The following is a 6,407-nucleotide window of genomic DNA, read 5'->3' on the forward strand; positions in this document are numbered from 1 at the left end:
ACATTTATACTTCCTAATAAATTGTTAACTTTCATAAGGTTCCTTATGAACCAAATGCCACACGATCATATTTAATTTAAAATGATTGAATAAGGGTTTTCTACCGAAATACTATTATTATTATTATTATTATTATTATTATTATTATTATTATTATTATTATTATTATTATTATTATTATTATTATTATTATTATTGTTGATGTTGTTGTTATTATTATTATTTTTGTTATTTCTAATATTGAAAAAAATTACCATCATTTATATTACACTGAGGCTGGATTAAAGCCACAATTATGAACACGAAGCAGAATAAAACAGAAAAAAATAGCAATGTTAAAATCTCATACAAGTTATGAATTTGTTCATCCCGCTCTGTGTGTTAATTCGACATAACATAATATCAAAATGGTTCTATTCTCCCTTTCATGCACAGAATATAATCTGACATCAATTTAGCCAGTAAAAGTGGTCCATTGTACCCTTAGGACACGTGATGTAATTCATGTAACATACAAAGACCTGTTAGACAGAATATGTTCAAAACTTATTATCGTGATATCCATACCACCGACAGCTCTCCGTCACTTGCCTATCTCTTCAGATATATGGAAATTCGATGAAACGAACTGAAGAGTTGTTAATGTCGTAGGACCCTTGAAGATGTCGATCCGAGAAGTTATTATATTTTCATTCAGTTCGTTATTACTCTTTTGGAATCGATTTCCATTATTTTTGTATTATCCTTACAAATCCTATGTCCTCACCAAATATCAAGTTTATCTCTTTTCAAGATCATCATTATTATTATTATTATTATTATTATTATTATTATTATTATTATTATTATTATCATTATTATTTATTTTTTGTTTACTAACTTTATTGTAATAATAATAATTACCTCTATAATTATTTATTCTACTACTCACAGCCATTCCAACACCTTCTAAAAACATAACAGACACCTCACATGTCTCGAACTGTCGACCTAACCACGCCATGATTCCTCGCTGCTGGGAAGGAATCGATGGTGGCTGGTACAACACAAACATACACTACCGCGGTCTAGCGATGGCAGGCAGGGCAGCCGGTTGGGACTATGGTCCACCCCAAAAGCTAAAGCAATGTCTTTAAAAAGAAGGCAACCGTGTTACCCCATACGAATGGGAAAAAGGCACGCTAATAGATGATGATGATGATGATGAGGATTATTATTATTATTATTATTATTATTATTATTATTATTATTATTATTGTAATAATAACAATTATCTCTATAATAATTTTCTTTTATTATTATTTATATTATTATTATTATTATTATTGTTATTATTATTATTATTATTAGCTAAGCTAAAACCTTAGTTGGAAAAACTTCATAATATAAGTCCAAGGAAATAAATGAACTATAAGAGAAGCATCGTATAAGCAAATGAAATATTTCAAGAACTGCAACAACATTAAATTTGATCTTTCATATACAAACTATAAAGACTTCAAAAAACAAGAGGAGGAGAAACAAGATAGAGTAGCATGCCCGAGTTTACTCTGAAGCAAGGAAGAAAGAAGACTTGGTGGAACGGTAAGTGATATTATACATTGTAACATGAAGCTAATGCATTATTTTACCGTCGGTTTGCATTTGTTTACATGTCTAAGACACATATGATATGTTTAGATGAACATGAAGTCTAGTTAGTTGACTAGAATTCGATAAATATAAAACCACATACCAAAATTGTTTTTTGCCATTATCACTGTCAAATATATTCCTCTCTTAGGCTTCCCACATATTTTGACTATATATTTTATCCATCAGGCGCCAAAACGTCGTTGTTGTAATTTAGTGAGGCGAGAGATAAAAATCTTAATATTTTTTTTTAGTTTTGCTGTTTCAGTCTACAATTTAATGATATTAATTTATTCCATGCAGGAATTTTACAAGGCATTACCTTGTGGTTAAACTTATAAGGACCTTCATGGGGATCATCTCCAAAACTTCCACATTGTAACTAAACGCCTCATGGTGGAATTCTTTTTTTTTTATAAGATATGTTATGACGATAAAAGAGATCATAGTTGGGTTAAATATTCTATCAGTTTGTATATTGAACAACGTAAGAACTTATACATTTTTTTTTATAGCAATGACAATTTATTTGTATATCCATGGTAAGCATTTGTATAAATTAACATTTTTGGTAATCGAGTTAATTGTATTTTATCTCGGGGGATAAAAGACAGGAGAACAATTCTGATGTCTGGTTGTGTTTTTCCTGTTAGATACATTCGTTTTGCTCCTCGATTCTTGAAAGATCAGGTAGATATAACATTCGGGACAGCTGGGATCTAGGCGGCTCAAATAAACAAGGCGACCTGGTACGAAGTATACCTGCTTATTCCTTCCACTACACTCTATTGACTAGAGTCACCTAGTGGCGACTCAAATCTCCCGGTACCTCATTACTTTAATAAAAGATATTAAACGATTACCATTTATGCTATCTGAGGCCATAGTGTTTCAACCTTAATTTTCTCCTTGAGGAAGTCATTGAGAATGCATGAAGCTGTTAGTTTGATTAAAAAAAATTATACGATATATGAAAGTTTTGAAGCATCTGAATTACGTTTCTCAAATATCTTATTTGTTATGGATTCAAGTTTCACCTTTGAAATTCTATGAACGATAAAGTCTGCTCCCACGAGATCTGAGTCAAGGCTGTACGAAGTATATTCAGATCCAAATGTGCTACTTATTGGGTACCAATGTAGTATTTTAATCGCAATAGCTACTAGAAGTCTTGAACATATTACTTTTGTATTTAACTGGATTGGGTGTGCACTGAATGGGCCTACGGTTAATCATAACTCACTGATTGTTGTATTTATAGAATAAGCCTTTCATTTACGAAGATATATTGATTATGTATATTGTGGTAAGCGTGCTTTATACTTTCATCATCTAATATATATTCAGGGGTATATCAACATCAGAATATTAGACGACTTCATTACCGATTCAGATGAAATAACTACTTCCTCAAAACGGATAACAAAGTAATATGTATTCATAATATCTTGAGACACGATTTCCTTACTTACAGAATTTTATTCCTTTTCGCCAAATTTAAATTAAACGTTAGAATTTCGAGATTGTATCGAATCGTCAGAAAATCATCAGGAAATATTTCATAATTCCATTTTATTACATATTTTAAGATCGTTTAAAAAAAAAAAATCTTTGGAATAAATAAGACCTTTGTTATCGGATCGTATCATTTGGCGGTTCTTTATGAAATAGTCCTCCCCACTTTTATTTTCTTAACAATGCTTAAGTATGACTTTCATTGACACCAATTAGATGGTGTATTAAACCTTACGTTCATTAACAAAAAGGGCACATTTTTTCTTTGAAAGTCGATGCTTAGACGTTTGACATAAATTATCCATTTTTGTTGTCATTAGATTGTGGTGGGGTTTTTAACTCTTAATTAATGATGGTGATATTTGAAGCTTAGTCAGCGGACACATTAAAAGGAAGATCAGTTTTCACCTTTGATGAAAATAGAATTATGGATGATGCAATACCAGCATACTTTCATTTACAAATCCTACAAACACCAAATCTTTTCTCCATCAGTTTTTCAGTGTGTGCATGGGTGTGTTTAGTCAGTCAACTGAAAGTTTGTTTACATGTGTTTATATTTGTATTTGTTTGTGTTAAATCATTTAAAACCTTTCGTTAACATGCAGGAAGTGGCAAATAAATGTCCTGGATTCTTCAGTAATCCCTGAGAGAAGTTTTTAATAATGATAGACGATATAGATTATTATAAAAAATAGGTAAATATTTTGTTAAATTAGGTGTCGATACCTATGCCCGCATGAATACTTACTACCTTATCGCAAATAAACTTCTCACTATAAAATTGAGCAAATTAGTTATGGTGTAATTATCGAACATCACAGACATCATCATCACCATCCTCATATATATATATATATATATATATATATATATATATATATATATATATATATATATATATATATATATATATATATATAATCAAATCGTAAATTATATTAATTTAAGTAATAAAATGAGTTTGATTTATAGTCTTCTCTTATAATCATTTTTTTTTTAAGTTTTCCGTTGAGTTCTGAATCCTTTTGCGTCATTTTCTTGAAATACTGATAGTCTAAAATATCTTCTACAGCTGAAGATGAATACACCTATTCGAAATGTGCCCATCCCCTTCCTTTCATGATTTTTTCTTGCCGGTATACTAATCTAGCATATTTACTACATCTTTCTCTTCTTGCCTTTTATTTACCTTCTTCACATATTATTAGCTCACATCGCTATAAGCAACCGGAAATAGTTATTGGGTCTTTGTAATCTACCGGAGAATTCCAGTCCCCCTGACAGATCTCCTTCCTCCCCTAATCCTGACCAAGTCAAGTATATAACCTTCTGTTTAAACGTTCTAGTTTGAAATTCAGAACAAGATGGAACTTACAGATCTCCCCGGTAATACTGAGGCCACAGGCAAAACTCATTATCCACAAATATCACCTGCCAAAGGTGTTGAATTCTCTTCCACAAATAACATGCAAAAATGGTTACGTTAAAAAGGAACAAATGTTTGATATACAAGACCAGGATTTCAAATATGTCATGTTTATGAAAGCTCAAAACATTTAAATCTATTTTACGCAAGTCACAGCCATGTGCCCAAAGCAACGCCAATCCAATTTTCATGAATGATATTAAAGCTTACCGTATTACGGTAAATCTACTATTTATAATTGCTTAAAAAATGCACGTTCATAAACTTTTTAGAAGTTATATAAAATCCTTCCCAGGATTTACTTCACTCAAGGATTCATACAACCTTCCTTACTCTAGAGATGACAATCGGATTTACAAAAATAATGTTTTCCCCCATATGTTCATATGAATACACCTACGTCACATACCCCCAAGGACGTAAAGAGGATTAAAGTACTCTAGTGTGATTAAATCCTCAAGAAAAGTTAAAAGAAAAAAATAAAACATTTAAGATTTTACTTCAAACATATAATAAATGCTACTTTCTTAAGATGACTATTTCATGAACCACCCCTTTTTTATAGTGTCTTGGAGTTATTTCATATAGAATAAAAACAAAATTGATATAGTTTCTTATGACTAATCCATATGAAAGGACATCTAGAATTTATTCACTTCTCATCATAGGTAATCATCAATGTAAAATTTTTTATTGAATGTAAGAAAAGTTAGCGGTATCAAAACTATATTTATTGAAATTCAGGTATTTATGATATATTTTAACTTGAAAATTAACTGTTGAAATTATCATCAAGTATTAGATAATGTAATTGATACTTGTGTTCCCTCGAACCTAAAAATCTTAAGCCCGTATGAGAGTGATAATCAATTAAAAAAGAAACAACATTATCAATAAACAAAAAAGAAGAGAGTAACGAAATGTGTCCAAACTGTATCCAAACTGTGTAACTGAACAAAAGCCGACACACCTACAACAATAAAAGAAAACAACAACATGGCACTATCGTATTGAAAAAAATCTAAATAACGATGGCAATATACAATCTACAACCGCTCGCCACACATCATAAGCTGTGCGCCCAGATGTCTAAGCACAAACACCTTTATCATTGAGAAAAAATGGATATGAGAGGATGCATGGCAAAGGAGCAAGGATCTGGTTTGACATATCACAGTGATGGGCAGGAACTGAAAAAAATTCATTGCCTATATCGTATCCTAAGGCTCAAAATTTCACATTTCCTCTCAGGATGCCACATGCTAAATTGCAACTCCACATTCATACTTAATTAGATTAAAGATTTATTAAAGATGTTAAAAACTGCGATTTATAAGAATTCTATGCATGGTCTTTTTGTCATACTCTTCAACTTTTTAAGACCATATCTATGTGCGCAATGCAGATTCTCTGTGCCGAAGCTTTATTTAAAAACTTTTAAAAAGCGAAAAGGGCCGTATTACGATTCCCCCCCCCCATCTCTCTCTCTCTCTCTCTCTCTCTCCTCTCTCTCTCTCTCTCTCTCTCTCTCTCTCTCACATACAATGCATGTACAGGTAAAAGCTTCATTTATTACCGACCATTGCTTCAGTTGAATAATCCGTTTTCTTCAAAGCGTGAATCGAATTCGTCTTATATCACTTAAGAGAGTAACATAGATCTTAAAGGAAGAATTGGATCAAAGAGAAAAGAGGGATGATTGAAGTAATTTAAATAGAAGTGGCATAACTTTATCGATTTTAGAATTTAGGAAACCGCTAAATAAGAATTACCATTTCAGAAATTGACGAGGGGAAAAAGGCAATGGTAGGTAGGCTTATTGGGTTCCCCA

The sequence above is a fragment of the Palaemon carinicauda genome, chromosome 16 (assembly GCF_036898095.1).
Source record: "Palaemon carinicauda isolate YSFRI2023 chromosome 16, ASM3689809v2, whole genome shotgun sequence".
Classification (NCBI taxonomy): domain Eukaryota; kingdom Metazoa; phylum Arthropoda; class Malacostraca; order Decapoda; family Palaemonidae; genus Palaemon; species Palaemon carinicauda.